The 27,884-nt window shown below is 40.8% G+C and overlaps 1 long non-coding RNA gene across 1 annotated transcript in view; it reads left to right on the plus strand.

The window, feature by feature from the left end:
• The first annotated feature begins 766 nt into the window (after positions 1–766).
• Positions 767–27,884, plus strand: part of LOC309844453 — a 38,004-nt gene continuing 10,886 nt past the window's right edge. Inside the window, exon 1 of the long non-coding RNA XR_014300703.1 lies at positions 767–885. This is a non-coding gene — a long non-coding RNA (uncharacterized lncRNA). The remainder of the gene's footprint in view (positions 886–27,884) is intronic.

A 27,884-nucleotide genomic window follows, 5' to 3' on the forward strand; every position in this document is an offset into this window, starting at 1 on the left:
TCATAGGGAAGTCTCCAAGACTGTATGGGTGCAACAGAGGAAAGTCACATGACTATTGAGGCCACATGTAAGTTACTTGTGCTCTCTGGACCTACTCAACACAATCCCAAATGTACTATTTACATCATACAGTGACTGTATCTTTTCCTGGATGACCAGATGACTGTGGATCTCATAATCTCATTCCCCATTCCAGCTCCAGCTGCATAGTCACACTTGATGTTCTAGCTTCTACTAGGGCCCCAAAGCATGCGAGGTGAAGTTTCTCTGCCTTTGAATTTTTGATCTGGCTCCAGAGGCCAGGAGTCTCATATTGAAGTTTAACAGAGATTCTGCATAGCATTCTAACCCACAAAGTATACCTCTAGCACCATCCATCAACTAGGTCATCCTGCCTGAACATCAAAGCAACTTGTACTTCAGTCTGGACCTGCAACAGGATTCTCTCTTGCTCTGGGAAGCATATATCACACAGCTTTCCAAGGCACCACTAAATAGTCCACAGTGTATTTCCATGTGTGGTATGTGTTGACACCAGTACCTGAAGAAGCCTCTCTCCTAGTCGTAGGAGGGGCAAGTGCAACAATTTGTCATTTATGTTGAACTCGACTGCCTACACATGTTCTGCTTCTTGGGATCATCAAAAACGTCACTCACGTGGTAGGTCCTTGAAACTTTGAAGGTTTTATCATCTAAACTATGGCATGTATGTGTCTGACCATGGGACCCTAAATACTTACCTCTTCCAGCTCACCAGGTCCAATCACCATGGCACCACCAGTGCTGTCAATCAGAAACCATGCTGATTCTGTGGAATATCAAGGCCATTAAGATCTTTGTAGACTATATTATGACAGAGAACTGGAGATTTAACCTAGTCCTAAGGTAAGACAGTTAATGCATACTACTGTCTTTTTGACATGACCAGAAAGTGCATTTGATCTTTATTATTTATGGGGATTGAGAAAAATACATTTGTCTGCTCAAAAGCTTTGTATTACATGCCAGAAATTGTGATAATCAGTTGTAGTCAGGTATCATATCTGTGATAGCAGTTGTGATTGAGGCTACCACTTGGTTTTATTTTGATCCACTGTCATTCACCATGATCCCTCTAGCTTTTTGCAGAGGCCAAACAGGTGAATCGAAGGGTGATACCCCTTCATCCTTCAAATCTTTGACGGTGATGCTAGTTTCTGCAGTTCCTCTTGTGATAAAGCACCACAGTTTTAAAGATTTGCCCTTACCCCTTTCAAACATAGTAGCTTTTATTCCATTGGCCAAGGAACCAATCTTGATTGCACTAAGGAAAGGGGTAATAACTGCACATATGGTCTGTGGACCCATGGGGCCACTAGGAGATGGATGTGGGCCAGGATTCCATTCATTGTCTGGCTTATATAAACCTTTCTCTAATGGAGGATCACAATGGCACTTCAGATGCCTTGCTGTCAGAGTCAGCTCAGCCCTGGTGCCCAGGAGCTCTTGAATGGTCTGGGCACTCTTTTCCCAGTACATACTGATTCTGATAACTGGTTTCAGATCCTTTGAGGAAGGTTTAGGGGATATTTATTATATATATTTGCAATGGTGATGCAGGGCACTTCCTCAAAAGGACCCAGCCTCTTCATTGGTCAATGGGTTCTGGCTCTGAGACTGGGTTCTGAATCTGAGAATTGACTTAGATCTAGAAAATGAGTGAGTGCTCATGATTTTCCATTGTGGTGGCTGACACCAGTTTTTTGCTTGCTAGATCTCAACTTCTGGTTATACAACTTAGACAAAATTCAAATTGGTTGCTCTTCTATCTCATTCCCAGGATCAATTAATAATTGTCACACATCCCTGTGGATCAAGGCACTCTGTCACTCTGGCCATCCAACCCATTTCAATAATTATATCCACTCTCTCTGTAAAGACAAAATAATCTCAGCTATTTTAGAATCCTATCCATTCTGGTAATACAAGAGAACCCATTTCTAATGTAGTACCTCCCAGTGTCAACAGCATGACAACCAAGCTTCTCTACAATTCTGGTGCTTTCCTTCACCATACATTCTTTGTTGACCAGGTGGAGTAGTGTCCTCTGGACCTTCTCAGGGAGCATGGCCAGGTGGTGGTTTCTTTGATTTAACATTAATCCACCACAATGTTCCCTGAGCCTTTCAACCTCTTCCCCAGTTCTCTGTTAAGGCAGTTCTACACCTGCTTTACTTTTGTAAGATCCAAACTTCAAGAAACAATCCCAGTAGGGTATTAGGGCCCACTTTTTTCTTGCTAAGACATTGAACCCCATATCACAGAAGAGTGTCCCATTGCCAATAAACTTTCCCCTCTCCAGCCTTAGATTCTAACCTCATATGTGAGCACTCTCAAAATCTACTCCCACACTGGTTCCCCTAGTTTCTGCCTTGCAATTTTTTTTTTATAGTTAAGATTTTACTTATTTATTTGAGAGAGAGAGAGAGAGAGAGATTGAGAGTACAGTTTGGGGGAGGGGCACAGGAAGAAGCAGACTCCCTGCTGAGCAGGGAGCCTGATGTGGGGCACGATCCCAGGACCCTGAGATCATGACCTGAGCCAACAGCCAATGCTTAAATGACTGAGCCACCCAGGCACCCAATGGCTTGCAATTCTTTAGCTGTGCTGTTTTCTCTCGGAGAAGGGAGTATATAATATCCTGTGTTGGTGTTATGACCTAAATGTTCCTATCGGTATACATTTCTATCATTATAGCCCTTACTCCATAGGGTAGGAACTAATGCATGGTTCTGCTGGCTGTTTAGTACATAGCCCTTATACAGCAGAGAAATAACCTTCTGATGAGTCCAGTCTAGAGCACTGAAGGGGATGGTTCTGAATGTGAGAAGAGGAGCATATCTTATGAGGTGTTGTCCACAGATAAGGCTTTTGTAGTGTCTCCTCCTCAGGGTTTCTCAACAGCAACACTCTTACCCTGTGCCTTGTAAGATGTGAACAGCCTGGCCTCTTATCTGCCAGATGCCAACAGCCCTTCCCGCCCTCAGTTATGACAACCAAATCTCCATAGTGAGAACTGCTGCTCGGGTGATGGGATCCAGACTCCCTTAGGTGATGGCAGGATTCTTCAGGACGCTGCTAAGATGAAGTGTCATCGGGCTATTCCTGTGCCCATGTGGTAGCTGCAGCAGTGGCTGCAGGGGAAAAAAAAAAGTAAGCTAAGGAGATGTGAGCCGGGGCACAACATGTGTGTGACACAGAGGTAGGCAATATGCACTCATTGCACAGAAGGGAACACTGACCCTCAGGGAGGTCAAACGACTTAAGTTGATGCATTTAAGCAGGTACACTGGGCGTAAAGATGAATAAGATGCCAATACCTTCCCTCAAGAAATCTTGATGTTATATAATGCTATATGATAAATTACTGCACATACGTGTTGATGAAGTCACACAACCAGCGAATGACAAAGCAAAAAATGGAATGAGGTTTATTGGACTTCCAAACGTATATTCACCTGAACACACGGATGTGTCTCAAGATTTTATTCTATTTAGTGTATGCTAGAGCTTTTGCTAAATTATTTGCATACCTGGTCTCATTTAACATTCCTAGAAATCTGATGAAGTGTAGGCAGTCTCATCCCAGTTTTTCAGGTGATGAAACAACCTTTTTTTATACACCTCCATACGACCTAGACATATTATGCTCCAAGAGACACTGCTTTGTGGAGGAGGGTGGCCTCACACTGAAAAATGGCCTGGATGGGCCTGGAGCTGCAGGGACGAGACAGTGCAGTACGTGGCTGCCTACCACGTGGCTGCCAACCGCGGAGCCCAGGGACCCTTCCCTTTCGCTCCATTTTCATTCTCCACAGTGATTCTGATTAAGACATGGGCTGCTACCAACTAGCTCAACTCTTTTTAACAGGGGCTTGTGGAACTGTGGAAATGATCTAAAAATATATAATGAATGTGAGAGAAATAATGTTGTTACAAGGGAATTGATAACTGAGGATAATGGGAAGGGGAAGAAATAGCAAGTTAGAGCTAATTACCAGGGAAGCCCCCTGACACTGAGAATGGTGAGCCAGGATAATGGTCTCCTGAGGGGAGTGGCAGAATCACCATCAGCTAGTGCATTTAAAAATAGGCAACAGAGCACTGGAAACAGGGCTAGTGGGAATAATCTTGCATTAGGCAGGAAAGGAGGTAATTGACTAAGTGACCTAATATTAAGAGCTTTCTTGCTCCTGAATTTCTAGAATTCTAAAAAAAATAAAACCTTATAGGCTATATACAGAAATACGGGTACCTAATGACTGGAGTTGCCTAAATATAGCCCCAAATTATTCATAAACGGAAAATGAGAACAGTCCATGCCCCAGAAGGAGCATAATATGAGGGTCAGAGGAAATGCCGGAGATGGACAGAGGAAGGGGAAGCTCTGTCATGAGTCAGAATTCTCTGATGCAGGCAGGTGGGGCTGTGTCCAAGAGCACTTGAGCTGTACAAGGGCTGTTAATGAATCACCTAGTACTCTCTTTCTTTCCTCCTTCAGTCCTCCTCTTCCACGTATAAGGCAGAGTTTGCAAGGACCGCCTTTTGTGGACTCCTACATCATCCTTACCTTCCGAGTCAGTGCTCTCCCTTCTTTAAACAAGCAAGTGGCGTGATCTTACAGCACTGCTTCCCAGCTTGGTTCACAGCCACAGGAGACCTGTGGAAAACTGCCGATTGCAGGAACCCCCCCGGCAGTCCCATATAGCATCTGGATATCTGGGATGGAGCCCATGAATCTGCATTTTTAAGAAATTCCTTGAGTAAGTCTGATGCACACCACTAAGTTGGAGAAATTGCCTAGGGAAGGGGATGCTGGCTAAACCAACAGCAAGCACAGGTGAGGGGAAGGCAGCCCCCACCCCCCTCCCCCATTTCTCCTTTGCGTCTCTGATTTTCCTTTACCCCCAACCAAATGGGATGTCCTTTCACTTCCATGCCACTCTCACCTTTGTAAGTATGTATACACACACCTACACTTAGATTTTTCCCACCTTCAAAAAGACTCTAATTTTCTTGTATGTCTGATATGCTAGTGATCACGTCTCTGCTCTGCATTTGTGGTCCCGTTTTAACCCCCTACAGGGCAGGGGTTGTGTCTTTACCATGTTTTTATCCTTTAGAATTTCGTGGTAAAAAAGAATTTTTTTTTTTTTTTATTGTGAGTCAGCCAAATGTGCAAAAAGCAATAAAAAGAAGGCATGCAATAGAAACTTAGGGTTTGTCAGCTTTGCCAAAGTGAGAAAGCATACTTTGGAAGCTGAGCAGTGAGCGGGGTGTCAAGACCTGTCTTTTGTTTCCAGCTCTCCCAATAATCACATAGGAAACTTTCAGCAAGTCATGTGGTCTCCAGTTTATCTCCCTGGAAGCAGGGATAACAATCGCTTTCTTACTTCTCTCACAAAGCAGCTGAGAGTGTAAGCCTGATAACATCACTCTTTAATATCAGTTTTCACTTAGGAAAGCTAAAAATGACATCAACACTATCAACATCATCATTTCATAATCTACAAACCATTGAACAGGAGTTCAGTCTGGAGTCCCCAGAGATAATTATTTTCCCTCACACCAGGACATACAAGAAAAGATAACACAGTGAAAAACAAAGATGCCAGGAATTATATCTAGTTAAAATGGATGTCCGCAGTCAGTCTTCTAATTCCCCAGATAATGCTAGATCTCAAGACAAGGAAAATAATTGGCCTTGTTTAATTTCTGACATGCTACCTAATGAACAGCTCAACCATTTTCATAGAAGGCAAAATTACACTGCTGCTGCTGGAATGCAGCTCCTGTATCTAAAGTTAATTGGATTTTCCATTATGATGAGGCTTGTCCTTCAGAATTGAATCTCTGAGTCTCCCAGTTGTTCTGAGCTGCTGGTAAGACTGGAGATAAATAGAGCACGTGGCGTGAATCACGGGATGGGGAGGAGCCTCGTTAGGTCAAAGGATCCGCAGGTGTGTTGAGACATTACAACGTGCAAGCAGGAACTAGGATTTGTGGAGAGTCAGTGTCTTCTCAAAATGGAGTTTTTCAGAAGGGAAAACTGACTTCTTTTGATTCCAGCCTCTGTCTCTCCATCTCTCTCTCTCTCTTAGTAATGTGCTCCACTACCATGAGGATGTTGACTGTGATCTGTGCAGACTAGAACAGAAGAGCAATACCAACTTTTTCTTTTTTTTCTAGTGAGACAGATTGCTCTATGGTTTACCTAATTTAGCAACAGTTTGTACTCGCTAGTGTTTTGAACATGAAAGAGCTTTCCAAATGAAAGAGCCAATTTGAAAAAAAGCTTCAGCCCTGCTGATGGGCCAGGAGGAAATGGAACTTTCCTGGTTGTGGAATGGCAATGCTCTCCATCTCCTTGAAAGCTGCAGCAGAAAGAACCAGGGTAGGGCTGTGGCCAGCAATCTGGCAACCTTGATGGGCCGATGGGCCGATGCGCTGGGCAATGCTGCCCGGTGAGGGCGAGCAGCCAGACTGGTGAGCTCAGGAGTGGGAAAGGATGAGGACTGCCACTTGGTGGAGGTTTTCACACAGAGAAAGCATGTCAGAGTTTTGACATTCTCTATGAGAAAAGCATATTCATTAAAGACTTTCTGGTTGCATGACTCTATCAACACTTACAACACTCACAGTCTGCTGGACTGAGAATTCCTTGAGGAAGATATTGTGTCTTATTCATCTTTGTGTTCAGTGGATCAAACTTTAATGCATCAACTTAAGTTGTTGATGTATCGATTTATGTGTCTTAAGGGAATTCATTTAAGTGTAAACATAACAAAATATGCCATAATTTTGTTAAACCTATTAGCGTATATCTTAATTTTTTAAGTCAGTAAGAGTCTAAAAATAAGGTGACCATGGGCCTCTCTGGACTTCTAAATGCCTTGACTGTGCCTGGAAAGTGCTGGAGCAACTGATATCAGCGAGGAGTGTTTTTCTAAGGCTCCTTGGAGAAGTGGAAGGAAGCTGAGGGTGACAGACGAGGCAGACAGCTGGGGAGAGCGATGGACTTAGCCAGATATCAAAACCTGTTAAAAGCATTTCCCCAAATATCTGCTATTTTATGCCCTAAAAACAAAAATATTGCTTCTGTGTCAACATTTATATTAAACTTCTTCAAGTTTTTGTGCTGATGCCATATTGAAGAAAGAGTACAAGAATATTGCCTGGCACTTGGGTGGCTTAAAACAATTAAATAGCAAATTGATGAAACTGTAAACCTAATTGGAAGTGGGCTCCAGACACTGAGAATTGCAGTTCAGTCACAATTATTTTTTCATTGTGAGGCTTGATTTAACCGTGCACTTGCCACAGAACATGTATTTAGACAGTGCTTTACAGTTTATGGAACACACTCACATACATTATCTCAAGTACTTCCAATAGGAGAGTATTACATAATGCCTAGAATGACATATTTGGGCTTTAATGTAAGGGGCAAAGCTGTCTTAGCAATATCTTTGGAGATTATGTCATACCACAGATGGAAACCTGAAGGTAGAGACCAGAACTCCAAATCCCATAGAATCTAGGAAAAAAACAACAACAACAACAACGAAAAAAACAGGTTGACTTTACAGATGTCCAATTGCACTCTGTATTAGGTTTGCATGTACATTTTAATCCCATTGAGTTCAAACATCAATTGGCAAAGGGCTGTCTGCATTTTCTGTGACTGTAATCTAGAAGTCAAACTCAAAGCAAGGGAGGCAGGTTTTCCCTCTTCCCACTCATCTCCCGGTGGGTGGAACAGTGATGTACCACACCAGATGTCCTCTCCTCCCCACTTCAGGGCCCACCGCCCACCATACAATTACAAATCCCTCTTCTCAATTTTTAGGGAAATGAAGTAGTTTAACTTTCTCTGCATAGACAACACACTACTAGAAAAATGTTTCCTGCTTCCTTGCAGTCTAGCAAGTTAAAATATGTCCCTGTCCCTTTACCATTGCATTTTTGGAAAGTTTCTCAGTTCAGATTTGGAAACTGACAAGGAGATCTCAATGGTTTCCAAAAGTCTTAAAAACCAGTTCTTGTGGCATTAGGGCCTCTATCTTTCTGTATCAAAAAAGGGCATAGTGATTGCATTTTAACACACTATTTCCTTTTGGTCTGTAACAGGAAATTAAATCAAGAATATTAATCCCCTCCATGTGCTCAAAATTCCGAGAAGTAAATTCAAGATGGCAGCATTAAAGACCCTGTTCTCATTCCTTAGGTATCCCAATGTTGAACCTGGGCTGCTTAGATCCCTCCTTACACACCTGTTCCTGGAATTTTTCTCACTCCTTTTTTCCTCTGTGACCCCACTCTGACACCTCTTACCCCTATGACGTCTCTTGTCTAGTCCTGGTTTGCCTTTCTCAGCCCTAGTTCTACTTCCAGGTCATCAGACTCTCTCTCAAATCTCATGAAATGGCCTTTGATAGTTTAAGCACTTTCACAAAACCTTTTGACTAATCAAAGAAGAGTTATTTTGTTTGAACCATACATCTTAAAAAATACAAACCTATCACTTTTCCTGTCTATTTTGTTTTGGTGTCATGGAAATATTTGTGCATAAAAGTTTCATTCAATAACCACTGCTTTTCCTATATTCCATTGATCTACACAAAGTAAATATCTTTTTGCTGTTTTCCCAAGGGAATCTATGTCTTCCAGTAAAATACTCAACTTCTTATTCAAACCTCTCGATAACCACCATATCATGACAGGCCATATATGGTGATTGTCAATACATATTGGATATAATGATCATATGTATTTGTTAGCAACTTCCTACATTGCACAAGCCTCCTCTAGCAGTCTTGTTCATGCCTAAACCAAGCTTAGCTAAAAGTAATATGTAACACTAAAAGCAAGTTTCCAAACAAGTCTTCTCAAGTATTTCCCACCCAACACACTTTCCTTGGGAAGAATAATTATGGAGGACAATACAAAAGTCTCTATTGAGAGATCTCAAGTGAATAATTAGAAAATATGTTGGTAGAGAGAAATGCTTTAAAAACACTTGGGGTACAAGTACTAATTGATGAATATTTTGTTACTTCAACCCGCCAAAATATTTTGAGCACCTAGTGATAAAATTGAAAATGGCATAATTTCTGCCCTCCAGAATATCACATTTTAGTGGGAAAAAAATACGAAGTTGAAAACAGAGATCTAGAAACTTCTAAGGCATTTTGGAAAACTATTGTTCTTCCTATTTTGCATGGAAAAAAATCAACTAAATCTTAGAAAGAGTAAAGGACTCTCCAGGGTTACAAGACTAATATATGGCAGCAAGTTGGCCAGGGGCCACAGAAAAAGAAGAGAGAGGAAGGGGAAGTGATTTTCAAAGTGCTTAAGAAGGAGAAATTAGGGGCACCTGGGTGGCTCAGTGGGTTAAGCCGCTGCCTTCGGCTCGGGTCATGATCTCGGGGTCCTGGGATCGAGTCCCGCATCGGGCTCTCTGCTCAGCGGGGAGCCTGCTTCCTCCTCTCTCTCTCTCTGCCTTCGTCTCTGCCTACTTGTGATCTCTCTCTGTCAAATAAACAAATAAAATCTTTAAAAAAAAAAAAAGAAGGAGAAATTAGTCATAGACTTCCTCTTATTCACGGGAGTTCCTTACAAGTTTCTGATAGTATTTTTTAGTAAATTTGAATTTTAGACCACTGAAAGAGAATAATTTCTTGTTGACCACCTTAGTATTTTTTCTGCAAAATTAATATGGAAGGAACATAACACAGTCCCTAATTATTAAGGTGGTGAGAAAACAGTAAAGGCAGCTAGGTGTGGGGGTGGTTTTGTGTGTGCGCGCATCTATGTGCGTATGCGAGGGGTGTGAGATAAATCGGTGTTCCATTGATTCTGAACATATCTCCATCTTGTTCATATATCACATGTGATACAAACTCAGACTCCTGGTCAAAACTCTTGGTTTAACAAAACAGTTAAACATAAAGAACTCTGAAAAAAGTGCAACAAAAAAAGCAAAAAATTTTTTTGGAATACAATTTGGGACTCCCTGGAGAAATGCATAGTCCCCAGGCAAGGGTCTCTGCTTTCCTAGATTTCTATAAAGTATAATCTTATTTACTGAAAACAATATGTTGGTGTGTGTTCTAGAATTAAGGGTTTAAGTACAGCAACATGAAATCTTTTGCATTTGGTACTAAATTAGATTGTAAACTTAGAATAGTGTTTTTCTTCCTTTCTTTTCCAGTTTATCCCCTTGAGCACAAGTCAGCATTCACTTTGTCTTTATGAGTGACAATGCCTAGCAGTGTGTGGCAGAGATGTGAATGTGATATCATGGAGACAAGAGGCATACGTCATGCATACAGTATATACACTGTTTACCTGATGAAGTCATGTGTTTCCTGGAATGTGTAGTTGGAGATAACCACCACTACTCATTATCCTCAGCGTGCATCACTATTCACTCATTGGCTTATTCCCTCATTCAAATTTGTATTGAGCTCCTACTATGTTCTGATACTCTTTTTGCCTACCCAACAGTAACTTTCCCCTTCTCCCATGTGGCACAGCCCACACCGAGTGCAGGCATCTACTCTGACTCTCTAGGGTTCAGCTAAAACCCAACTGGTCTAAACCAGTCTTGATTTAATTCTCCCTGCAAGGGATCAATTTCATGAAGAGTGTAAATCCAAGCACTGGCCAAAGGAGATTGAGAAGAAGTAGGTTGAGATGCTTCAGGGAAAGGCTCCTTTGCTGGTAAGAGTTGCACAAGGAAGAAATGGTCTGTGACAGTTTTGTGTGTCGGTTGACTGGCTAGGCTAGAGTACCCAGATATTCAGTTAAACACTAATTTAGGTGTTGCTGTGAAGGTATTTTGTAGATATGGTTGCCGTCTATAATCAGCTGACTTTAGGTAAAGGAGAGTGTATTTGATAATCTAGGTGGGCTTCCAATTAGTCAAAAGATCTTAAGAGAAAAACTCTTTTTCTGAGGAAGAAGAAATTTTGCCTCAAGCCTGCAACATTAGCTTCTGCCCAAGAGTTTCCTGCCTGTTGTCATTTCCCACAGATTTCAGACTTGCCAGCTTCCTCTTACAATTGCATAAGCCAATTGCTTGAAATCTCTCTAGATATGTCAATAGATGGACTGATTGATCAGTAGATAGATTGGTCAAAGAATAGATAGATAGACAGATAGATAGATACATTTTTTGTTCCCTTTCTCAGATAATTCTGACTGACACACTGTCTTCTTTTCAGTATGGAAATTTAGATGAATGAGTAAAAACATGGACAGAAACCGGGTCTCAAGAATGTGATTGAACTTCGGAATTAATCAGACCTGGAGCCTTCTTTATTTGGAATTCCTTTTGATGATAGATAACAAACAACTCTCTTTCACTGGCTAGGAGTTCAAACTAAATGGGAGCATTTAAAAGTTTAGAAACTAATTATTATCTCTCTTTAGGATTGATATCAAAGTGGGAAAAGTTCTCCTGTGGTGGTAGTCTGTTTCATCCTACAGAAGGAAATCTTGAAAATATTATTAATATTCAGAAAACAATGAAGTTTCACTCAATATTTTTGTAAATTATTAAATAAGTAACTTTTTCTTGATTTTGCACTTTTGAGGTCTTACCAAGAAAGGATCATCTGCATAATTCCTTATTTTAATGTCTTATAATTCTCTTAGTTCTGTTTCACACTTGGGATTACAGTTACAGTTAAATTACAAACAGCTGTGATTCCTACCCCCAAAATATGTGTAGGTGTGCACAAAATGCTAAATATCTTCTGTAAGGAACAGGTGTTGCATGGTCAGTATGTGCTGAAAAGAAATGAATTCACTTTTGGGCTGAGGCTGTGTAATCTAGTTGCTAAGATTTGTTTGTTTGTTTTTGAGTTACATGTGTATGAAAACAGATTCTTGACAAAAAAAAATAGAAAGACTTAAAAAAGTGACACCCGCATTTCTACTGTGGCATTATCTTTACAACTTTATCATTCCTCCTCCCCCTCCTCCCCCTCCTCTTCCTCCTCCTCCCCCCCACCCTGCCGCCTTCTTCTTCTTCTCCGTCTTCTTCTTCTTCTTTTATTTTTGAGTGTAGTTGACAATGTTACATTAGTTTTAAGTGTACAACATAGTGATTCAGTAAATGTTATGCTATGCTCACCACAAGTGTAGCTATCATTAGTCCCCATATAGTGCTACTCATGGAAAACAAAAAAATTATAATAGATAAGATATGGAAGCAGCCCAGTGTCCACTGATAGATGAATGGATAAAGAAGGTATGAGATATAGATATATAAAATGGAATATTACTTAGCCATAAAAAGGATGAGATCTTGTTATTTGCAACGAGTTTATCATTTCTAAGAAAATTTCAGTTATGTTGAATAACAACTACACAGAAGTACAAAACAGTAGGTGGGAGCCTGAGAAGAGGCTCTCTTTCCCAGGGACCCATTAATTACCTTGAGGAACATAGCAACTGCATATAGTCTTAAAAATTTGTTTGGACTTTTGTTGGATTTGGTTTTATTTTTATTTTTTATTTTTTACGAAAGATTTTATTTATTTGTCAGGGAAAGAGAGCACAGCAGGGAGAGCTGCAGACAGAGGGAGAATCAGGGTCCCCACTGAGCAAGGAGTCCGAAGCTGGACTCTATGCCGAGACACTGGGATCATGATCTGAGCCAACGACAGATGCTTAACTGACTGAGCCATCCAGGTGTCCCGTGGATTTGGTTTTAAGTGAAAGTTCCAAAGAAAGTTTTTTAAGATAAGTTTTTTTTTTTTTTTTGCTTTTTAAAAGAAACACATAATAGACTTTACAATATTCATTTCAACTGCATTCCTTTTTCTTTTCTGTCCAGTCATGAAATGGTGGCCCTTGATGTTTACTGAGCACTTACCATCTACTCAGTGTGTTGGCAGTAGGGATACAAAGACAGAGAAAACACAGTGATTTTTAGTGCAACAGGATCCTGTCAAAAATGAAAAACTCTTCCCTGTGGGAGTGACATTCTCTATAATTGGTTGAAACAAATGCATGAAGACACAGCGTTGTGACCAGACTCTCTTCTGGGTTGATTTGGGTCCTATTAGAAGCAAAGGATGGTGTTAGAGTTCTTTTGAATCGTGCCAGGTGGTAGGCCCTAGCAAAATGACAACCCCCCATGGTTCACACACCAGTCTCCAAGATATACAAGGCACTTGGGAAGAGGAGCAAATGCCTTCTTTCCTGGTGGGTTAATCTGATCTTACTCCTACGATTCCCACCCCCCTCCATGACCGAGGGAAGAGAACTTGATTGGCTCCTAGGAATCACTTATTAATCTATCTAGAAATTAACCTATCCACTTCAGTGTTCTCAAAAATGTGTCCGTTGACCACATACGTGCGAATCTGTGGGCTGCTCGGGGAAAACATCTCCTTGCACTTTCTTTTCTAACAAGTTTCCACCAGTGATTCTCGCATTCACTGAAGATGATTGATAGAAGCTTACTGATGCTGGGTCAGATACTTCTCCACTCAATTCGCTAACCCCAGAGCCTGACCTAGACAGACTACCTCAGCTCTGATCTCTCTCTTGCTGTCTTCTGGTTGGCTCTGACCAAGGGACCCTGGAAGCTGATTAGATGGAAGAAAGAGCATGACCGAGGTATTTATTATCTGGGTTTCCTCTCTGCTTTGCTGGCTGCAGACAGCCTTCTCCAACTGATAGCACTTGGTCTTTCCCAATCCCTGCCACGATCCTCAGGCCTCTTCTCTCTTTCATCCCACGCGTGGGAACGGCTCCTCTGATGTTACCTGCCCTGGAGTACTGTGTTCTCCCAGGACCCGGCCTGTACTTTGGAAGCAGTCTCTTTGTAAAAAACTCTGCTTTAATCTAACATGAGTGTGTCATTTGCTCTGTGGAGGAATCGGGACTAAAAGAAATATATTTAGTAATAGTTGATAACTAATAATATTTTATGTTTTGAAAATTGCTTTTATATTTCTTTTTCGATCTCTACAACACAAAGTGATATAAGTAAAGCAGATTTTTTTTTTTTCTTGAAGTCACCATTTTAAGAATAAGAAAACTGAGGCCAAGAGAAGTTTTTATACCTGGTAAAGTTGACCCCACTGGTCAGTGGGAGAGCCAAAAAACAAGTCTGGTTTACTGACTCTGAATTTAGAGCTCTTTGCCCTGCATTGGGCTGCCAGTCCTCTCCCTTCCCCACCCCAGGCGACATCACCTGATACTATTACCTAATTCAAGTGCAATGGAAATGACAGTTTTTGGGTAACAATGAACAATGAAGTCTTTGTTTTCATTTCCATCGAAGCTGAGACGCAGGCACCCGAGGAGCTGGAAAGGAATGTTCTCAGAGGAGGCGGGCTTCTCTGCGGTTACGCATATGGTCATGTGCAGCTGGCTTTTACACAACCTGGTCTCTGGACCGGAAACTTTCTGGCCACAAGTGACTTAACTAACCCCTCTGGATTCTGAGGGAGCTTTTTTCACAGCATCTCCGACGCAGCCCCGTATCTTGCTCTTTTAAATTGACAGCTTCTCATGGCAGAAGACTATTTTCATTGACTACTGTATCTCTGATTTCTTGCCTAGCTCTGGTCACACAGTAAGAGCTTAATAAGCATTTGTGGATGGAATTAAAAAAAGCAGCCGTCTGTCTAGTGGCTCTTTGTACCGACATTATTAGGAAAACCTGGAGTCACTTTCTTCCCCACTAATCCAGCCCATTGCCAACCTCTGTTGATTCTACGTTTGGACCCTTCCCTAGATGTTTCTTCCTTTTCCTTCCCACTGTTACTACTCTAGTCCAGGTTCTCGATTCTTTTTCCCTCTTGGAGTTGGTTATAATGATGTCCTAAATATTCCTTGCTTCTTGTTTTCACCTGTACCAGTGCCAGCTTAACCTTCCAGAGGCCAGCCCAGATTGTCTCACTCCTCATCACAAGCTTTCAGTGGCTTCAAAACAAATCTGACACCTTAGCATACCATTCCAATGCTGCACACTTGGCTCCATAGTTATTTCCATAAACATGCTTTTCTGCCTTCCATGTTCTAGCCAGCCCAAACTGTCCTATTAATCCCGGTTTCCTCCGCATTCCATGCCTTTGCTGGTACAGTTTTTAACACCTGAAATACCTTTCTATAGCTGAAATATCTGTTTACGGCTACACGAAGAAGCTACTTCTTCCATGAAATCTTCCTGATTTTGCTCATGTTCCTCCTTTTTGGAAGGAACTGCCCCTGACTTTGAATGACCATATCACCTTATCAGTATCATTTTAGTATCATTTAGAATCTCCTTTGTATTTTTTTAAGAGATTTTATTTATTTGATAGAGACAGCAAGAGAGGGAACACAAGTGGGGGAGTAAGAGAAGGAGAAGCAGGCTTCCCACCGAGCAGGGAGCCTGATGCGGGGCTCAATCCCAGGACCCTGGGATCATGATGCGAGCTGAAGGCAGCTGCTTAACGACTGAGCCACCCAGGTATTCTGAATCCCTTGTGAATTAGAAGGATTTATGCTCCGGTCCTCAAGTTCCAGATGCATATCTCAATTATCTTTGTATCTTTCTTGTTACATATGGTGCTCTATACATAGGACGTTATCAGTAAATATTTACTGAATTAATGTGGGCAATTGCACAAAGAAAGCATGGACAAGAAACGGGGCATTGGGGTCAATGTAAATTTAGTAGATGAGGGGCGCCTGGGTGGCTCAGTGGGTTGAGCCTCTGCCTTCGGCTCAGGTCGTGATCTCAGGGTCCTGGGATCAAGGCCCATATGGAGTTCTCTGCTTGGTGGGGAGCCTGCTTGCACCTCTCTCTCTGCCTGACTTTCTGCCTACTTGTGATCTCTGCAAATAAATAAGTAAAATCTTAAAAAATAAATTTAGTAGATGAAGTGATTCTGAAAGCATGAAAGGAAATTAGAGAATTAGAGGTGTGTGTGAGTGTAGCAGACATAAAGGCAAAAGAAAGATGTCTGTGTCACTGGACCTCTGGAGAAGCTTTGCTTGCCTGAGTAAAAGAGAAGAAAATGGAAAGCAGACATCAGGGAGCAGACCTGAAACTTAAGGGAAAAGGCAACTTGGACCAGAGGGTGATAGGCAGGCAGTAAAGGTGTTCTTCTTGCCACAAAAACAGAAATCTTTGCAATAGACAGGAGGACAGACAGGAAGGAAAGGAGTGTTGAAGAAGTAGATTACAAAGTACTGTCATTAGGTCCTGAATAAGACTGAAAAGGGACATGTCAACAAAAATGGGTTAAATTTGGGGACGAACAATGAGCTGACATGTTTGAATGTTGCTGGGCTGCGGAAAGAGAGGAATCAGAGGCAGTCAGAGTTACCTCAAAGCTAGGCTGACCTTGGGGGAGAGGCCTTTGATATCCAAGGTGCTTTCAGGCCATTCACCTCAGAAATGTTTAATAGCAGCACTGACTTGGGGCGGGGAGTGTAGGGATAGGTGTTGAGTTTCCTGGGAACTGGAGAAGAGGTCAGGGCAGATGTTCAGTTCCGTGAAAGCACTCATGCACTTCCCAGAAGCCTCTTCTTCCAGATGTGACATGTACTGGACATCTGTTCCAGATGGGAAATAGTGATACCCTAAGTAGATGTCTAGGTTATACTTCTCGTTCTATCTGGGTCACAGAATTCCTTTCTCTGTATCTGATGCACGTCTGATTCCATATCTGTCTCCTTCAACATGGAGACTGAGGCACTGGGAATTCCTAGATTCATTCTCTAGACTTTTAAATGCCTTACTGAGCAAGTCTAATTGCCCAATTTCTCTGTTAGGTTTCTCAGCACAAGTTAAATGAATTCAGTAGTATTCACTTCAAAGTGATATTGTGAAACTTCATTAATGAATGTCTTATTTATAAATCCTTACAAAGAATTATTTTACTTCAAACCTTCAGGATGAAACCAATTTGAACTTGAGTGTTTTTCTGCCAACAACTTTTCAAAGAAATAGTCTCTTTTTCTCCCTGTGGGGAAATCAGCGTAAACGCTGTTGAAATTTATCTAAACAAAAGAATGGGGTATTTTCATCATTCCACAATAAAATGGAATTTTTGTTTTGGAAAAGAGGTCCTTTTCTGTTCAATGTTCAATTTCTACTTGATTTTACATTCTCCCACTGCTTGTCAATTATCTAGGACAAGGGAACACTTAGATTTAAGTGGTAAGCAGAGTTTATCCAGGGAGACAGAATCGGGGCAAAGTTGTATATTACATTTGTCTTTAAATTTCTGTACCCTTGGCTGTCTGTGGCCTGTAACTATAGCTACATGGCCAAATATTGTTTTTTCATATTTACCTCTCATGGGGTATGTGGGTAAATGCCAAAGAATAAAATAGTTGGAATAATAGTTCTGAGAAATCTCTCCACATTTTTATAAAACTCACTCATTGTATGGGAGAGATGACAAATCTATGTAGAAATCTTGTTTGGTGCCCATACAAAAATAACCCCACAGTTCTCTGTGGTATTTGGCCATCTCCTGTTTTTTGCTGCAGGGTGAAACAAGGTTATACAAATCACAAGCACCATTCTCCTGGAGTCAAGATTATAGCACAGAAGAAAAAATTGGTGAAGGTTGAGGTCGGTGGTTGTCAAAAACAGAAATTGTGGTGAGCTCTAAAACTAGTGCCTTGGTTTGGGCAAAACTGTGAAGCAGGTAAAGATTAGCTTCAATATTCTCTCCTTTTTCATCTCCCAACACATCTGTACCCATTTCTCCACCTATAATCCATTCTCCATAGAGCTGTCTGGGCTTCTTTGTCCTTAGGTTTCAATGGAACCTAAAGTTCTATTGCTAAAATGTTGACTGAGAGAGGTATGGGAAGAACTATCGCTTAGGCCCATGCAGAGTCAACTTTGGGGCTCCTTATTTAAGTACAAAGAGGGGGAATAGCTTCAGCTCAGTGAGAAAGGGGCTGGGAAGGGGGAGAGACCTCTTGCCGGAAGTGGGATAATGAATGACTTTAAGATTCCTGTGGTAAAATTCATAGGCACTATACAAACTAGTAAAAAAGTTGCCTTTGAACCCTTCAGATCATAGGATGTAAGTTGCCTCTCCTACATCTGAAGGCACAGGAAAGATGACTGTAGAGGGAAGTGTCACTTGGTTGACCCAACCAATGGCCCTTGTATCTAGCACCAAGACACTACATTTGATTTTCAGAATTACACCAAATCTTTCCTGGGATTCAGAATCAACTTCATGTTTTTCAGATTTCAGAGTGCCAGAGTTCTCATAAGAAAACTACATTTTATACATATCCCACCCAATTCTGTAGATGCCAAAGGTTTGGATCACCATTATTAATAGTCTTGATAAACTTTGTAAAAGCATCCATAATTTTGGCTTCTTGTCTTGGTAGAATTATAACTCCTTTTTATTTCAGATCTCTAGAACTTTTTGAAAGAATCATAGAGTAGAATTTTTTTGGGGGGGAAATGTTTTTAAATTACACTATTTACGTTTCATGGACTTATTCTGTGTGTAACTTATTAGCCTATTTTGTAAGGAAAAAAGTGTTTTCTTTCTCAGAGGACATATATGGCTATATCATTATCACACTGTGAAGAATCATGGACTGAGGAAAGCTTGAAAGAAAATAAGAAAATACAAATTTCTGTTTTTATCTTAGAGGGTAAATAAATATTGGATTTCTCACAGGAGGCCTGTAAAGTATTTTATAAGCAATAAATCCTTAATCTCTTGAGGAGGCAGTATGCTATGTTGGAATAAGAATCAGAGATCACTTTTTCCTCTAACTAGCTCTGTAATGTTAGGTAAGTATGGCAAACACTGTAGGTTGTCTATCCACATGCAATTCTTTCTTCCAGGCTTATAGTTTCCTCTCCCACAGGGTGATAGACCTCCACTTCCAGGGAGGCTGGGCTGCTCCTCATCTCCAGGGATGGATTCCTGATTGGTTTAAGCCAGTATCAGGATACCCTTCTCCTTCGTCAATGAATGGATTAGTGATGACCATGTGACCTGTTCTGGTCAATGAGATGAGAGCTGAAGTCAGCTGGGGCCTCTCTCCCTCTCTTTCTTTTAAATATACTCCACGCCCATGGAAGAGCCCAATGTGGGGCTTGAACTCAGGACCATGAGGTCAAGACTTGAACTGAGATTAAGAGTCAGGTGCTTAACCCTGTGACTTACTGAGCCACCCAGGCAGGTGGGACCTCTCTTGAAAAAATTTCTTTGCACTTAAAAAAGGAATGCAAGAGACAACACCATAACTAAGAGATCTAACCTTGCATCACCAGAGAAAGGGGTAAAGTGATATGAGTCTCCTGAGGTGTTCCAATGTGTTCCAATATGAAGTACATAATTGGTACATTAAAATGAATAACTTGAATCTATTCATGAAGAAACAATCAAACCCAGATTATGGGACATTTTATTAGGCAAGGCCTGCATGAATATCAATCTCATAAAAGACATTTCAAGAAAAGATAAAGCAACTATTTTAGAGTATAGGGTAGCAAAAATGCATAATCCTTGACTGAATGTTAGATCAAAATGGAAAAAGAAAACTGCTTTGAAAGATATTTTTTGAGACAAATGAGGATATTTAAATATGGACTGTATTTTAGATGAGGTCTTTTTTAAATATCAATTAAGTTTCTGGTGTATATAGTAGTATCCTGATTACATGGAAGAATGCTCTTTTTCTTAGCAGAGTTAACTTTGAAGGACCTAGTGGTAAACTATCACAATGTCTACAATTTGTTTTTAAGTTATTGAAGATAATGAGAGGTGAGAGAGAGCACAAAAAAAGAGAATGAGCAAATGGTAAAGTTAATCTAGTGGTCCACAGCCACAGCAACATCCATCACCTGGGACCTTTTTAGAAACACGAGCTCTTAGGGCATCTGGTTGTCTTAGTAGAGCATGTGACCCTTGATCTCAGAGTCATGAGTTCAAGTCCCACATTGGGTATGGAGCCTATTAAAAAATAAAGTAAATAAAAAAAGAAATACAAAATCTCAGCTACCACCATAGAACTACTGAATTCGAATCTATCTTATAACAAAATTTCCAGGTGATTCCTATGCACATTAAAACTTAAGAAGTAGGGCTTGTAGTCTAGCTGAATAACCATATTGTTCTATGTGCATGAACAAATGCATGAGCCTGGTCTGTAGACAGAAAGAAGATGTGCAGAGAGAAATAGAAGGGCAAAATCACAATGCTTTAGATAAACAGAGAGATTAGTTCAGCTACTATTGCTGGATAGGGGTATAAAACAACAACAATTATTAATATTGCTCATGGTTCTGGATTTAACTGGGTGATTCTCTTCAGAGTCCCTTACATCGTTACAGTCAGATAGTATCCTGGGAAACAATTTGAGGGCTTCCTTATTCACGTATTTGATTCTTGGACTAAGAAGATTCAAATAGCTGGACAGGAACTAGAACACATGGGTCTTTTGGGGGTATTTCTTTCTATCTCCATGTGGTCTTTCCAAGTGGTCTTTCGCACATGGAAGCTTTTGGACAGCTGGACTTCTGGCATTGAGGCTTAAGATTATAGGGGCACATTCTGGAGAGCCACGTAGTACCCTTCCATCATGGTCCTTTATCAGAAGAGGTGGTTGCAAAGGCCTGAACAGTTTCAAGAGAAGGGAGAATAAATTCCAACTCTTGGTGTAGGAGTGACAAAGTTCAGAAAGAGCATATAGGCTATAAAATATTGCTGTGGCCATTTGGGGAATATACAATCTGCCACAGATTAATGATCTCAATTCTGGACCATCAAAGATGAGACCCAACTGTACTTCCTTCTGTTGTATTTTGTAAAGATTTTATTTATTTATTCGTGAGGGGAGGAGCAGAGGCGGAGGGAGAGGGAGAGAATCTCCAGCAGACTTCCTGCTGAGTGTGGAGCCCAACCCAGGACTTAATTTCATGACCTGAGCTGAAACCGAGTAGAATATTTAACCAATGGAGCTATCCAGATTTTGTTAGATACCTTTTATCTTCCTAGAAAATTCATCTTTTCATTGTGTGTGGGGGGTGGGTGAGTGTGTGTGCATGCATGCTAGATAGAGAGGGTTTCTGTTACTTAAAATCACAACAGTATTGACTAATGGGTATAGGCAATGGTTTCAGACATTCTTCTTCAAATTTGACATCTGTCTCAAAATGAGACAAATGCTGGGAAGCATACACAATCTTCTTGGCTGATAGGAAAAAGTAAGTAGGATGTGGTTACCTGGTTGGTAGGATTCTCGCTACAGCAAGACACCTAGCAAGGTGTCTAGGTTCAATGTTACATACTCAGTAGGGAGTACAATTACTGACTTTGCCGCTAATCAGCTGCTGCAACAAAACTCTTGGGCAGTGTTTTCTAGCTGTGTTTCAAGAATTGCATGAATCCAGGTGACATGGAGAAGTTTATTAAAATGTAAATTCTGGGCACCTGGGTGGCTCAGTTGGCTAAGCAACTGCCTTCTTCTCAGGTCATGATCCTGGAGTCCAGGGATTGAGTCCTGCATTGGGCTCCCAGCTCTATGGGGAGTCTGCTTCTCCCTTTGGCCTTCTCCCCTCTCATGCTCTCTCTCACTCAAATAAATAAATAAAATCTTTTAAAAAATAAATAAAATGTAGATTCTGGGGCTATAGCATAATGTATGGAGCCCAGGAACCAGCATTTTTAAAAGGTCCCTTTATAAAGCTTGTCTGTAAATCTGTGCTTCTCAGACTTTAAGGTAAAGGTGAGGTGAGGTGTGAGAGTCTGAATTTTTAAGGTGCTCCCCAGTGATGCTGACATGGCTGCCAGGAGATCATACTTTGGCTAGCAAGACCTTTAAACAAGACCTCAGAATGTGGTCACTGAATCAATAGCACCAGTATTCCCTGGGGACTTGTTAGAAATGGAAATTCTTTGGCTCCACTCTAAACCTCCTGAATTAGAAACTTTGGAGGTGAGACCCAGCAATCGACGTGGGGATTCTGGTGCACATTCCAGTTTGAGAGCCACAGCTCTAAGGAACGTTGCATTGATGGAGAACAATGACTCCCAAACAGCTGATCAGAATCAGCTGGAATGAGAGGATGAGCATGAGCTCCCTGTGGGATTTTAAGACACGCTCAAGAGATTCTAATCACTGGTCCCAGTGATTCTGAAGTCAGCCATGTTTGGGAACCTCTGGTGTAGAGTGATTGGGAAGACAGTGGTCCTGAGGACAGGCTAATACAGTCTGGGAGAGAAAACTAGAGGAGAAGAAAAAGAGGGATCTGTCTGGGAGATTTATAGTTACTTAAGTAATTACTGTTTGACAAACCCTGGGTTTTATACACTGTCACTTATTTTTCCAGACTGACCTATATACAAGTACCATTATCTCCATTTGATAAATCAAAGATCAAACATAAAATTGGCAAATAATTTGTCTGAAGTCACACAGCTAGTAGTGGAACAGAAAATTAAAACCAAACCTCTTTTACTTTAAATGTTTTCCCATTTCACTCTCTAATTAAAAAAAGATTTTGTACGGTGGCTGAAAGGAAGTTCGGAGATCGTGAAAAGTGGGTGGGAAGAAACTACCATGAACAGTACAGTATTAAATTAGTGGTCCACATGTCCATTTCCCCACCTAGACAGTGACAACTTGGAACTTTGTCATTTCTTGAATTCACCTATCAACTTAAAAACATTTATTGAGACTCAACAACATGCTAGATACTGTCCTAGTTGCTGAGGATAGATACAGTAGTGAAAAAAAAAATGTCTTCAGGGAGGTTATATTCTTACTTGTTTTTGTTTTTCAGTACCTACTAAAGCAGATGTCACACAATAAATGGTCTATAAATTTTTACCTTATGAATTATCTGTGGATGGGTAATTTAGAATTAGCTAAAATTAGTCATTGCCAAGCTGGTTAGCCAATGTATTAGCTAGAGTCTAATTACAGAAGACTCTTCTTTCTCTTCCTACCCTGTTTCATTGTTTTTTTTTTTTGGGTGGGGAGATATTGTCGGTAATTAATATGATACCCAGAAGACTAAGAAAAGAAATTTGTTACTTAGCCGCTGTGAGAAAAATTTTCTAGGAAGAAAAGTTGAAGTAAAGTCAACAGACTTGCTGTAAATGTGTCATGGGAATCAACTCAAATGTCATTGATTTGAGTTTTCTTATTGCCTCTAGATATTCAGATTGCTGAATATCTTTCAAGTGTTTCCTTCAAATATAATTTCCTGAAACTCTTCAGAAAATTTTTAATCGCTCCTAGAGTGAAATTACACATAGTAGTCAAGAACTTTTTTAATGAAGATATAATTAGGAGTTGTGAAAAAAATAAATGTATTAAATACATTTAATTTTTAAAATAACCCATGAAAGATTTCATTTGCCTTACTAATGTTATCAGTGAAGTGCCTAAAGAATATTGCTGGTTCCAAAAATAATCATTATCAGTTAATACTTATTGATGTGGTTATGGATAGTATTAAGATTCTCCTCATTTGAAGAATGGTAAACATTGATGTTCTGGGTTGATATTTTTTAGTCTCACTCCGTGCTTCCCTCAAGAAGCTCTTGAAAAAGAAATAGCGCTGCTCTTATTTACATTTGAGAAGAGTAAGAGGCAAACTATGAGCTATCTAAGAATCTTCACTGCATTTGCTCACACATGAAGGTTATCAACCATTCTAATGGTTAAATAGATTATTTACAAAAACCTGAACATGCCAAGTATACCTTAAAGTGTGGGACAGCAAGAGAGGGGATGACATTTATGGACCACTTGACATATGCTATCCCCATTTTATGGTTAAGGGACCATCACATACAATAAATAACATTCTTAAGGTCACTTGACTAATAAGCATCAGCCTAGGATTACCTGACTCTTCAGCATGTGACTACCCCACAATATCTGAAGGAAGATTTCTTCAAAAAAAAAAAAGAACCTGTTACATTTGAATGAGGTGTATAGGGAGATTATGTCATTTCTAGTATTCACAACTAAAACAGATTCCAGTATATCCAGAATAATCCATCCTCTCTGATGTGTCAAGTTTTCCTTCTTCCTGAGAAGGAAGGAAATGGCAGAGATTAGATGTTGGCATTATTTTCTTTGATATTTGGGGCTAGAGAATGCAGTCTTCTTGGCCAAGATCCTCTCTATGTGAAATTTTTTCTGATTTCTCGCCATGAGATCCGTCTGCTCTGTTCACTTGACTCTTGTGCATGTGTTTTTCTCATTAAACCGTAGCTTCCTGGAGCAAGACGGTACTTCCTTTATCCCTGTGTCCCTAGCCGCTGAAGGAATGAATCAATAGTCTGTTTTTTTTTGAGGTCCTTTGATTATCAAGCAGCTCAATCTTCTGGTGGCAGACTAACAATTTTTTTTCAACAAAACTTATTGAGTGTCTAATATATGCTAGGCATGGTGCGTGGCATAGAAGACAGATCATCGGTGAAAAAGCAGACAGTACGTCTTGGGGCTTTCTTTGGGGTAGAGCGCGAGGGACACCAATTCCACCGGAAGTCCGAATGCCCCTGCAGCCTGTACTTGTGCCACATAGCCCGGGAAGGGGAGGGGGTCCTAAGTGCTCCTTAGCTTAAACTGCCGCTCTGTGCCACAATAAATAAATGTGCTGTGTCTATGTGTGCCAGCTTGAAGGGTGGGCAGGTGTTTGACACTACCCCATCCATCTGTGGGTCCCAAGCATCTGACTTGACCAACCACAGTGGAAAGTTTAGTGAAGACATAGGGAAAGGACAGGAGGACGCATCCTTCCAAAGACTCATACTCATCCCTTCCCCCAACCAAAACACTGTCATCTCAGACAGGATCACTTTGTAACTTCGTCATATTTAAACTTGCAGCTCTTTGTGCATATAGTTTTTCTTCTTTCTCCACACTGTTCTGGAGAAAAGAGGACACACGGGGCAGACCCTGTGTCCACAGTGACGTGGGCTAAATGCCTGGGACCACCTCTGTACTCCCTTCTCACTCTTCTTTGCTCTTTCTTTTAGTAATCTTTCGTGAAATGTTTTAAGCAACATTGTAGGAGGTTTCTAGTGGATCCGTATACTCGTGCTTTCAAAACAACATTTTATCTCTCTGACTCACAGGCAGAGTGGAAAAAAAACACACCAAAACAAACCCCTACACATTTGAAATAATCCACAAGGAAAGCCTGCATTAGAAATCATATTGCCATATAATTATCCTGTTTACAATCTCTTGTGCATCTTTTCTCATAGAAAAATGTAGATTTGGAAACAAAGAAGGAAAAAGATGCCAGAAAACCCTGGCAAGGCTGTGACCATTGCTTGCTTCGGAATGGCCACGGAAGGGGAGAAATGTGTTTGCAATTAGGACTGCCCAGAACAGGTCCGATTACATCTGCACGTAGCCAAGCTGAAGAGATTTCCAGAGTGAACTTGTGGTGTGGGCCTAAGTGGATAAAAGGCAACTTAGGCTGCAGCCATTACAAGGAAAGAAATGAGGCCTCCCACTTCCCACTCTCCTGTTACCCTTTCCTGGGCTCACTCCTACCTCTTGAATGAAGAGGAACAAAATCACCATCATTTTAGGCCCTCTCATGTTATCGTTCCTAAGGTTTTCATGCATTTCTCAGCAACAGACAAAAAGGAGAAATAAAATGCGGTATTTTGAAGTGGTTTCCATGCTAGTTTTGATTTACAGAATGACCAGAGGATGTTAAAGAGATCCCAGCGAGACTCTGAAACAGGCAGAGGCTCTCCATGTCACATCTCTGCTTCAAGGATCAGCATCCCCGTTTTGCTGGGGGCTCCGAAAGCCCCACTAGGGGCTCTTCAGTCCCATGTTGATCTGGCAGCACAGTCCTCTTAGCCCACTCTCCAGGGCAAAGTGCGACATTCTTTGTGAGGAATTTATTGCCATTAAAGTTTCTCTCCCTTGCCACAATTTTCTGATATTCCACCACGCCTACTGCCACTCCCTCAATTAAAGGACAAAAACACAAATGTTTACTTTCTCATTGTGCCGGGATATATGTGTGGGTGGATATATATGTGAGTATGTTCTGTCCCACACAGAGAAGTTCTATCTGCTTCATAGGACAGGAGCTAGGTCTGACAGCCATTCAGAAACTTACCCCGTCCCCCCATTTTCCTGACAACCTCTTTGCTTGGGAACTTTTCAAACGAGTAAGTTGCAGTAATGCTGGTTTGTGTGAAATCTTTACTAATAGGGCACTAAGATCTTTTAAGAAGCATTAATCAGACACACACACACACACATCTCCCCCCACCACCACTGCCCACACAAAGAGGAAGAAATTAAGATAGAACTTTTCAAAGGGTCAACATTTCTCTCATACTCTACCTTTCATTACCGATTTATGAGAGCTGATTCTTTACTGAACAGAACCTATTTTAGCTAGCTACATTTAGTTTCTACACACAAATGATTTTTTTTTTTTTTTTTTTGTCAGAAGGTGATTTGTCTTAATGGGGTCTCTAATAATGTTCCCAGATAATACAGAACCCAAACTGGGATGTTTAGGAGTAATGAGGCAGTATTTACAATTATTCTGAGATAGTAGCTATAAACTGGCAGTGGGCAGACCAGTTTTTATGTTCTCCTTATTCCTAAGTGACATGTCTGAATTTATGGGTTCATGGTCAGTGGAGCTCCCCAGATTACAAAATCCTATTTTTTATGTTATGTAAAACATAACATTTTCCCCATGTTCCAAGGTTGCCCAAAGTTTTTCTAAACCTGTAAGACAGCCATGATAAGGAGGGGTCTTGGGATTTGGGACCTGAAACCCTAGATTTAGTTGAAGTACCCTCATGGTTTTCATGGTGATTTGGAGAAGGTATCCCGAAAAGTCCGGGAAAAATATTGACCTGGTGATGATAGGGAGCTTTGTTATATTCTCATGACAAAGGGGATGTTTACAGCCAAGGGGCAGCAGAAGTTACCTTTCTAAGTTACCTTTGGCCCTTCCTAGAGTCTATTTTAAATGGAAAGACCAAGGACTATTCTCCTTAGCTGGGGACTAATCGAGGCTGGTTGACTTCCCAATTAGTCACTTGAGGCCCTTAATTTCTGGTGACTTTTAGGCAGTCAGTCCTGGACCACTCCTAACCTACTGACCAGCTGGCTTGGATGCCATGGCCATGTTTCTCCCTGAACATTTGGTCCCTAGTCTCCCTTTTATTTGACTTGCTGGCACAAATCCTCTCCCTATACAACCAAACACGTGATAATTTATCTCTCAGCATTTGCTCTTTAAACATAATTGATTATCTTTGAGACTTGTTTCATTCTCTTGCAAATTCTGAATTCCATCAGTGTTGATTTTGCTGGAATTCAGATTAAAATTTTTTCCTAAAATTATCTGTCAGATAAATAAATAAATAAAATCTTTAAAAATTAAATAACAAATGTCTTCCCTGGAAATGGGACCATTTTAGATCAATCTCCACCCTCCTTGCCCCAAATTAAAAAAAAAAAAAAATCAAGGTTTTTTTTTTTTCCACCCATTATTTAGTCCTTTTTTTATGTTTTCTCAAATGAAATGATCCGCAAGACCTTACATCTTGATTTTGGCAGACACATTCCGTTGATGGAATGAGAATTCCCAGTAGAGTGGCTGAAGGACAGGAGACTGGTGTGCCCCTCTGTATTTCTTGAGTACTGTTATAGCAATGCCGGTAATAAATGAAGAAGGCTGCCTTGAACTGCCTCTTGCTAACAATTTTCAGGGACTGATTAAATATTTGCATGATGTGGCTGTCGTTTTGAAAAACGCCTGAGAGGTCAATGAAAAGCAACCCAGTAGGGGCGCCTGGGTGGCTCAGTAGGTTAAGCCTCTGCCT

Source organism: Mustela nivalis, assembly GCF_964662115.1.
Source record: "Mustela nivalis genome assembly, chromosome: 11".
Taxonomy (NCBI): Eukaryota; Metazoa; Chordata; class Mammalia; order Carnivora; family Mustelidae; genus Mustela; species Mustela nivalis.